The sequence below is a fragment of the Pinus tabuliformis genome, chromosome 2_1 (assembly GCF_031772625.1).
Source record: "Pinus tabuliformis cultivar Carrire ecotype Pingquan chromosome 2_1, CPIR1, whole genome shotgun sequence".
Taxonomy (NCBI): Eukaryota; Viridiplantae; Streptophyta; class Pinopsida; order Pinales; family Pinaceae; genus Pinus; species Pinus tabuliformis.
The window spans coordinates 165500988-165512226 of NC_142299.1; positions in this window are offsets into that span (position 1 = coordinate 165500988).

Here is an 11239-nt window from a genome sequence, read left to right on the forward strand (position 1 = left end):
ATCTTATGGGTTAATACCAACCCCTGGAAGAGGATACCCAAGCTATCCTGGAATAGCCTGTGCGGTTGGAATTGGGGTTCCACCAGGGTGAACCATACTAGGTTAAGGTTGAACAGGGATTTCATAAGTATGACCAGGGTATGGTTGACTCTAGAAAGGTTGAACTTGATCCATTTAACCTAAGTAATATTTCCCTTGCATAAGTTGAGCTTGTAAAGGTTGACCTTGAACGAATTGACTTTGGATAAATTGACCTTGAAAATGTTGGTTTTGGAAATTTTGACCTTGCAAGGGTGGAATTTGAAAAACTTGTCCTTAAAAAGGTGGAACTTGATAATCTTGAACTTGAAAAGGTGCGCATAGGAAAACTTGGCCTTGAAATGGTGTTTGCATTGTTCTTATAGCAAGTTGTCCGATAGGAACCTATGGTGTAGACTAAACCGTAAGACTAGTTTGATAAAAAAAAGCCTGAGGGATGGCATGAGTAGTTTGAGGAACATGTATTTGAGGGGGGTAACTAGAACAGTCGTTTGTGATACTCTTGGGATAGGTGTCTGAGGTGAAATTGGGACCGGCTGCGAAACAGGTGTTTGAACATGTGTTTGACATGCACTTTGGACAAGTTACTGAACATATTGTTGAACAGGGCATTGAATTGGTTACTGAAAAGGTGTTTGAGGAATTCCTTGGTGTTGTAGTCGATACAACCACCCTTCAAAAAAAATTCTTTGCTTCGTTTTGGAGCCTCCCTACCAACCTTCCAAAGCAGCATGTCTGGCCTTGTCAAGTACACAAGCTTCAGTGATTTTCTAGTAGATTTCCAGCATGTGTATGATGGCTTGTTGCACCCCCCTCACAGGTTGTTACTCCAAACTGGTCCAGTTGCAAGCTGAACAACTCCCTCAAGAAATTGTGAAACTATGGAGGGGAACCAGCCTTCCCTCTAGAAATTGTGCAATTATGTCTAGCAGCATGTTGAGCTCCAGAATAGCGCAAGTCTGTCTGTCACCCTTCACTGAGAAAATTGTGCAATTCCTCCCGGCAGGGCTGCTCAGCCCAGAAATTGCACAATTTTGGGCAGCAGTCAACTGCTCAACCCAGAAATTACACAATCCTTATGGGCAGTCAGCCTAGCACCCTCCCAAAAATGCGCAAATTTTCCCTTCAGCTGAGTAGGTTGTTGCATGTTCCATTGAGTTGACCAGTGTAGAAATTTTGAATAATAAACACTTATTCAATAGAGATTATCCCGATTATACACTATTGCGGAATACATGCATAATACATAATATCCTCTACGTTGATCATCAATTTAGCAACATCAAAAACAATGAAACATCAATAGCATGCACATATTAACACAGTATGTAACCCAGAGAAAGCTTACAGCTGAAAACCCCACACTATCTGTATATTAATGATTGAGAACATGTAACATTACATAGTACAATACTCCTCACAAGTATCCAGCACTATCTCCACCTGTTACACACAAAACTAGCTCAGATCTGAATCAGTCACAGGTTCAAATCTTCTCCACTGCTTTGCCTGCCTCTATTGCACAATACCTGCTGAGAATCACTCACCCTGGAAATCATGTGAGCACAGGCTATAATACTGGGCATATACTATACAATCCTCATGGGCATACTCAATACATTGCTTGTGCAAATCCTCATGCACAACTGATAGTCACAACTCACCCTTTCACTTACCTCTAACACCTGTCTCTGTTGCACTGTCCATGCACTGAGTTAACTGATGTATTCTTCAGTTACTTTATGAGTTAATAATTAGTAAATTAATTAACAATCAATTCACACAACTCATCACTAGTGTATTCTCTAGTTAGACTGAATACAACTAGTTCAACTGAACACAACTCCATCAATTCCACATACAACTCCCCAGAACTCACATGCATGAGTTCTAACTGAAGTCCTCCATGCAATAACTCAACTGACTCACAAGAAAAGCGTATTTCCTTCTGACAGCTGCATGTGCCACATCTGTAGCTCAAACTGAAGTGCTCCAAGAGAATAAGATAATGTTTAGAGTCCAAATATTACTAAGGGCTAATAATATTTGACTGTTTCTATTTTTAGCCTGGCAGTCTAAAAATAGACTTTGATCACTCCTGCTGTGAACCAGAAATAGAAGTCCATCTATTTTTCCCAACATGACCAATCATCCATAAACAACATACTGCAACTCATAGACCATGATCCATATGTCTAAAAATATACATAGTCTAAAAATAGACTTTACGCCATAATTTGCCTGCGGGCCCACTTAGTGAAGGCGACTCCTTTCCACTAAGCTCCATCATCTTGTTGCATTCTCAACACTCCCTCTCAACAAGATATGGATTATCAACAACCCCTATCCTGCCTCGGTGGTATTCGAATTTGCTCCTGGTGAGCGCCTTCGTCAAGATATCAGCATCCTGATCCTCCGTTGGAATGTATGAAAGTAACATGATTCTCCGCTGCACACAATCTCTGATATGATGGTACGTGATGTCAATATGCTTAGATCTATCATGAAATATAGGATTAGCCGAGAGTTTCATGCAACTCTGGTTATCACAGCAAATCATAGTAGGATCCAAGTGAGAACCGAACAAACCGACCAGGATCTTCCTCATCCATATAGCCTCGCATGCAGCCAAACTTGCTTCCATATACTCGGCCTCTACTGAACTGAGTGCCAAGGATCTCTGCTTCTTGTTGTACCAAGAAACTGCTGTCAACCCGATACTGAAGACCCCTCCTGATGTGCTCTTTCTGTCCGTTGGGCTTCCTGCCCAATCTACATCTGTGAAACCACATATCTTCACCTCATCCTCCTGTCTATACCACAAACCATATCCCGATGTGCCTCTCAAATAACGCAATACATGCTTGCCCGCCTTCCAAAAGAGCTTGGTTGGCTTAACCATAGCTTGTGAAAGCTGGTTAACAGCATAGCATATATTGGGTCGTGTATTGACCAGATACATAAGCGACCCCACCAACTGTCAATAAACAGTGGCATCCACTTCTTCTACCGAAGTGGCACCCTCCTTCCTCCAACCTCCAGGAAGAGGAGTATCAACAGGCTTGCAGCCATGCATGTTGAACTTCTCCAGTATCTCCCGAGCATACTTACCCTGAGAAACAAATAGCCCATCACTGCACTGCCAAATTTCCAATCCCAGGAAATAATGAAGGAGGCCCAAGTCCTTCATCTCAAACTCCTTAGCAAGATCATCCTTGCATGAAATTATCAACAACTCATCACCCGTTAGAATCAAATCATCTACATAAAGTACAATGATAAGCAACTTACCCTCCACCACAATCTGGTATAGGTTAGGATCCACCTCACTCTTGGAGAATCCAAGTCCGGTGAAATAGTTGTCTATCCGTGTGTACCAAGCACGTGGTGCTTGTTTCAACCCATACAACACTCTCTTGAGCCTGCACACATGCGACTCGCTGTTGAAGATCTCAAAACCTTCAGGTTGTTCTATGTACACCTCCTCCTCAATGACTCCGTTAAGGAACGCATTCTTCACATCCATCTGATGAATGTGCCATCCCATCTGCGCTGAGAGAGCAAGAATCATCTGTATGGAAGAATACCTTGCAACAGGTGAAAAGGTCTCCTCATAATCGATCCCCTCTATCTGTGAAAAGCCTCAGGCAACAAATCTTGCCTTGTACTTCTCCACACTCCCATCAGCTACCTGCTTAACTTTGTAGATCCATCACGAACCCACCACTGATTTCCCTTCCGGTCTAGGAACAATCTCCCATGCACTGTTTCTGACAATCGAATCATACTCTTCCACCATGGCGTCTACCCATGCGGGATCCTCCACAGCTTCCTCGAAAGAGGATGGCTCAGTCACAACACATTTGCTCATAAGAGCCATGTATCCAGTGTACCGATCAGGTGACTGTCTCTGCCTGCGTTGGGCTGTAGGTGGTCCTACAACTTTTTCTGCATCTTGAGCCAGTCGGTCAGCTTCTGTCAAGCGCTTTCGCCCTCTTATGGTTGGCGCTGCATGAGTGGTCTCTCCCACTCCATGAACCTCATCCTGTGGCTGATCCACGTCCTGAAGCTCATCCTTAGGAACTAATAGCTCCTCATCTACATGCAAGTGTGGCTCCCTCTCAAGCGAACACTTCATGGCTTTCTCCTCCTGAAATTTTATATCTTGTCGCATAACAGTCTTACCACTATCTGGAAAATACACATGATAGTTGTGGGGCGTATCAGTGTACCCCACAAATATCCCAATCTTTGCGGTCGGCTCCAACTTCTTCCTGGCATCCTTCGTCACATGCATGTAAACGTTAGCACCAAAAATCCTCAAATGAGAAAGATTAGGCTTCTTACCAGAATAAGCCTCCTCGGGTGTACTCATGCCAAGTATCCTGTGAGGACAACGGTTCTGCACATAAACTGTTATATTGCATGCTTCCGCCCACAAGTGAAGTGGTAGGCCCTGATCATGCAACATCACCCGTGCAGCACCCATGATCGTTTAGTTCTTCCGCTCAGCAACCTCGTTCTGTTGTGGGTTATGGGGAGCTATGAGCTCTCTTCGAATCCCTTCTGCACTGCAGAAATCCTTGAACTCACCAAAGATGTATTCACCACCATTATCGCTCCTAAGAGCCTTCACCTTCTTCCCCGACTCCTTCTCGACCAGTGCTTTGAACTCACAGAACTTTGAGTATGTCTCACTCTTCTTCTGCATGAAGAAGATCCAGCACTTACAAGAGAAATCATCAACAAAAATCACATAATACCTGTGTTTTACTGTCGAAGCTACTGAGAAAGGTCCACACACGTCTGTGTGAATTCTCTCAAGGATCGTCGTGGCGCGACTATCCTTCTCGTGAAAGGTAGCTTTCACAAACTTTCCCAAAGTACACCCCTTGCACTGATCTGACTGCGCAAGAGTGCCTTTAGGAAGCCCTGTAGTGATCTGCTACAGTATCTTCAAGGCTCCATGGTGAAGGTGACCCAATCTCCTGTGCCACAGCGCGTCATCATCCCGGCTCACCAATCCTTCTGCCTTGCATGCCATTGTTGCACAGCCATCTACATGCAACTGATAAAGGTTCCTCACTCGAACCCCTATCTTCCGGGTTTCTCCAGTTGTCTTGCTGCGTAGGAAAGCCTTTCCCTCGCTGAAAACAACATCATATCCCTTGTCTTCTAACATTGCCACAGAGATAAGATTCTTCTTCAATCCTGGAACATGCATCACTTCCTTCAATACGAATTGTTTACCAGACTCCCTCTCAAAGGAAATGGTACCGATACCGGTCGCACTATATCTACCATCATCGCCCATCTCGATGTGCACTCCAAGATCTTTGTCCTCCATATCGGAAAACAAATCTCGATCTCCTGTCATGTGAAAAGACACACCACTATCCAAGAACCACACCGATCCCATCACACTTGAAACCAAGCATGCGATCAATGAAAAATCAAGCTCAAAACTGCGAGGCTAGAGCTTCTCCTGCTGCAGATCCAGCAGCTTGCTTGTTCTTCTTCTTCTGCAGACAATTAGTGGCATAGTGTCTGTGTTGGTGATAGTGAAAACACTTCACCTTGGACATGTCCTGCTTCTTGCCTTTCGCACCAGACTGAGAAGCTTTCTTGCTCTTCCCCTTCTTTGCTTTGGCAGCCAAAGCGCAATTTTCTTCATCAGGTCCCTTTGATGAAGATCCATCCCTGGTATTTCACCTGATCTCCTCCTGCATAAGATCTGACCAAAGTCTCTCCCATCCTGGCAATTTCTCTCAACCATTAACAGAGTCCTAATAGGAATGCCAACTCTTCGGAAGACCAAGGAGAGCCAAGCTCACCAAGTCCTCATCATCGACAGTCACCCCCACACTTCCCAGCTCATCTCTACACTGAGTGAACTTCGTGAGATACTTGGGCATATTGTCTCCCTTCTCACATTTGATGTTTCTGAGTTTATCCTTGAGCGCCAGCTTCCTCTGATCGCTCTTGCTTTGGAATAGATCTGTCAGCGCTTTCCACATCAAGTATGGAGAAGCCTTTCCATGCAGGCTGGACACAATGTGATCCTTCACGCCCTCCAACAGAATCCTTCGACACTTTGCTGTCTTCTTTTGCCAAGCATCAACCTGCGCAGCATCAGTAGGCTTTGGGACATCAGCCTCTATGAAATCCTTCAGGCCATTATCATCCAACACTGCCGCCATCCTGTCCTTCCATGAAATATAGTTCGAGCTGCCCTCAAGAGCATACTCCAATTGCAATCCGTTGAAAGACATTGCCTCATTGGTACCAAGAAAACACTGCTGCAAATTTGAATTCCACCAGCTCCAAACTCAACCGCCTCGAATCTAGAATTCGTGAGAACAAAGTATTTTTCGTATAGAGATTGACTGTATGGGCTTTTACCGGATATCTCACCTTCCAAAGGAAGGATAAATCCATAGGCTACCTGGCCCGATTACAGAGTCTGCCTGAAGAAATAAGATGTAAACACTTCCTGAATAATAGATCTGATGATCAACAGCTCCGATACCATGTAGAAATTTTGAATAATAAACACTTATTCAACAGAGATTATCCTGATTATACACTATTGCGGAATACATGCATAATACATAACCTCCTCTACGTTGATCATCAATTTAGCAGCATCAAAAACAATGAAACATTAATAGCATGCACACATTAACATAGTATGTAACCCGGGGAAAGCTTACAACTGAAAACCCCACACTATCTGTATATTAATGATTGAGAACATGTAACATTACATAGTACAATACTCCTCACAAGTATCTAGCACTATCTCCACCTGTTAAACTAGCTCAGATCTGAATCAGTCACAGGTTCAAATCTTCTCCGTTGCTTTGCCTGCCTCTATTGCACAATACCTGCTGAGAATCACTCACCCTGGAAATCACGTGAGCACAGGCTATAATACTAGGCATATACTGTACAATCCTCATGGGCATACTCAATACATTGCTTGTGCAAATCCTCATGCACAACTAATAGTCACAACTCACCCTTTCACTTACCTCTAACACCTGTCTCTGTTGAACTGTCCATGCACTGAGTTAACTGATGTATTCTTCAGTTACTTTATGAGTTAATAATTAGTGAATTAATTAACAATCAATTCAAACAACTCATCACTAGAGTATTCTCCAATTAGACTGAATACAACTAGTTCAACTGAACACAACTCCATCAACTCCACATACAACTCCACAGAACTCACATGCATGAGTTCTAACTGAAGTCCTCCATGCAATAACTCAATTGACTCACAAGAAAAGCGTATTTCCTTCTTATAGATGCATGTGCCACATCTGTAGCTCAAACTGAAGTGCTCCAAGAGAATAAGATAATGTTTAGAGTCCAAATATTACTAAGGGCTAATAATATTTGACTATTTCTATTTTGAGCCTGGCAGTCTAAAAATAGACTTTGATCACTCCTGTTGTGAACCAGAAATAGAAGTCCATCTATTTTTCCCAACATGACCAATCATCCATAAACCGCGTACTGCAACTCATAGACCATTATCCATATGTCTAAAAATAGACTTTGCGCCATAATTTGCCTGCGGGCCCACTTAGTGAAGGCGACTCCTTTCCACTAAGCTCCATCATCTTGTTGCATTCTCAACAACCAGTTCCACCTAGGACCGAGAAAACTTGACTTGCATGCATGGGCTGCTTTTTCCCGAAATAGAAAAAAGCAACATGCAAAAAGCATCCCAAGTTTTTATGGAGCTATTTTTAGCAGCTGGAGATTACATGCAAAAATCATTTTAGAATCTTTCATCCAAGTGTTTCTTTTTCCTAGATTTGTGGCATGTGCGTCACGAGACTCAAACTTATTTATTCGACTCTTCAGAGCTCACTTATTCACATTGATCTTGGAGCTCTAACATCCCACATCACATCCAGGAGTCTTTGACACATCAAGCTTAGCTATTGACGAGTAATTCCTCTTAACTTCTCTTTTGCAACATTTCTATCGCTTTTTTTTTTTTTGGCTTGCGTGAGTGATGTTTGCTTGATTTCTATGAACGCTTGTTGTCGTTTACATGCATACTAGCTTGTACTAGCACCATTTCAATTTTCGTTAGCATCTCACTGTTGTCTCATGCATGAAAATGGTTTGCACGAATAGTCACCGCTTCGATGAATCGCTTCACCCACATGCATGTTGTTCCATTTTCTGAATATTTCATTCGTTGTTTTCATGCACAATCATTCACTCCTACTTTCACTCAGAATTGACATGCATTCACATTCACATTTGCTTTCAGTTGCCCGTTGGCGGGTCTGGGCAGCCTTGGCCCGGACTCTGCCTCACCAAGACAGCATTACGCAATCCTGAGAGGGAAGGCTCTGTCTTCCTCTCAGGAAATGCGCATTTCTTCCTAGTGACTGTCCTCCAGTATTACATTGCACAATTCTGAGGGGCAATGACTATTGGCCCAGAAAATTGCACAATGTAGTCACTGGGCCTGCAACCATTGCCAGCTGAAATTGCGCATTGTGTAGTTCCGGCAGCCAGTAGACCAGCCTGGATTGCACATTACGCAATTCCAGCATCCATCCAGCCTCCCTAGACAACCCAGACTTCCTTTTGCGCAGTTTTGGCAGCCAGTCTCCCAGCCTCCTACGAAAAATTACGCAATCCTTTCCAGTTAATCCCCATGTATGTTGCATGTCATTCCTCAAGTTTTCTATGGTTTTAGCCGACAAATTTCTTACCATGCATGTCGCTTTGTCTCCAGATCTAGCAGGTGTTCATCCATCCACCTCTAAGCAGTTCATGATCAATGGCCTCCAAGAGAGCAGGATCAAAGGACACTGACGGAAGCGCAACTGGAGCAAAAGTTGAGCGAGTGTCTACAAGTCTGTCAATCTATGAAGACACCAAGTTGATTGTAGACAAGGACATCAAGATGAAATGGAAAGAGGTCAATGATGAATTTGCAGGCACATTTGGGGAAGACCTCGAAGATCGCCAAGTTTATGTTAACATCCATAAGTCCTGCTTGTACTGGATTGTATGCAGGTATCCCGTGCTCCCATGTGCGGACATGATACATTGGATCGTCTCGCACACTAATCTTGAGACGATGACATTGAGCAGTGTCAGCGGGACAGAGATTGCTACCTTCAGGGCATAAGATTATGATGAGATGTATCAGATGTCGAGGCCTATGATCGCCATGGAGACACCTTTTAGCTTAGCCAACAGCAATGCCAACTCCAGATATATCTTGAAGAACTGGGTGAAGGAGCAGCCTAAATTTAGGATGACACCCAACTAGGCATACAAGATGAAGATACTACGAAAGGCGTATCAATACTTGGTCATCTTCGCATGTCATCTATATGGCCAAGAAAGCACGGAAACCTTCCAACAGAGTTGGGTGATCGTGTTGGACCAACTGGGTAGAGAAGGAAAAGCATGCAACTGGTCTAACATGTTGGCTCACTAGTTGAAGGAACGGGTAACAAGGGCTCCACATCCTCCCAAAGGTATGCAAGCAGGAATCTACATGTCCACCTACATCTTGGATGCAATTTGTGCTCGTCACGAGTTCCCAGGTTTGAAGTGAGCATGGACACCATCGGATACCTCTGTGAACACTTATTGTAAGATGTTGTCTGAGTGCAACTTTAGAGGATCCACCCTACATGTTGAAGGCAACAATTGAGGCGCTAATCAACATAGATTATTAGTATGCCTCACCATTCGGCACCTTCATATGAATGTACAACGCGGAGAAGCCTCTACATGTTCTATCAAAGTTCTCCTTAGACAAACTTGTCATGTAGGAAGTAGCATATCACATCTTGGCAGGGTTTTCAACTTGGCTGCACCAGAAGAAAAGGTGACTTGGCCCACTCTTCCATTGCAGATCGGGATTTACGAGATACAGAATTTCAAGCATGTGGATGTCGAAGCAGAGGAGATGAAGAAATATCCATTCGACACTCGAAGTTACAATCTATATGACCCACATTGTCTTTTGAAAGACCACTGCATGATAGTACACTTTAACTGGATCCACGGGGCATGTCATTGGGCGGAGGAAGACCCATGTAGATATTGTCATAGCTTCTGCAAAACCAATGAACCGTTCAGAGTCGCTATGGAATGGTTAGCGAAGCAGCATCCCAGAGAGCACTAGAAGCAGCAGCAGTAGAGGTAAACATACCAGTGTGCGACAAGGGCAAGAGGAAGATTGTCAACAACATGGAGGAAGAGAAAAGCTGCAAGTTTCGAGTAGACCCACTTGTGCAGAAAGTAGCTTTGGCAATAGAGGCAAAGAGGCAACATCGCGACAAGAGAAACGCACAAAGGCAGAGAGAGAAATGGAGAATGGAGGAAATAGAGAAGGAGTTGCATGAGTTGAAGGAGCAACTCCGGAAGGAACAGGAGTTACGCAAAAAAGAGAAGGAAGCGCGGAAGGAACAGGTACAGCAAGGGGGCGCAACTTCCACAGACATATGAAACTACGTCCGTACAAGTAATAGACTCATCGAAACATCTGCATCAAGGAGACAGGGTGAACCATCACAGGAACAGGACTTTGCTCAAGAGATACAAGCACTTGAACAGATGGATACAGATATGGAGCAATAGGAGTTAGAGAAAGATATCAACCTCATGCCTCACCACCAAGAGGTCGACCCACCAGCTTCACCGCATCCAAAAGAAGAGCAAGTCCCAAGCGACCAAGGAGACACTGAGATCCTTGGAGATCAGCCGGAAGGAGAGATGTGAAACATCTCATTCGACGAGTCTCAACATAGAGTTGTGCAATCTCGCAAAGTGTCAACTACGGAGGTTCATGCATCTCCTGCATAGTTTGAGGAGTGAGTGATCGTGTCTGATGTGCGCAACCATCTAGTAGCATTGGCTTATGCTACCAGAACATATGCCGAAGCCACTACCTCGAGTGTTCGCTTCCTGATAGCTGAGAACGAGCAAATAGTTAAGGATCTATAGACGGCCAAGTAGGGAGGAGAATTGGTTACAGCATCCACCCGAGCAGAATTGAAGAAGGCAATACTAGATGAAGTATTGTCCCTTGACACAGTCATGTGGGCGTTGTATTCCAAGTTTGGTAACATGCATAAGGCAGTCATTCATCTCAACGATTGGCAGTAACGATGTGATAGAAGAACATGTATCTTGTCGAATGTGC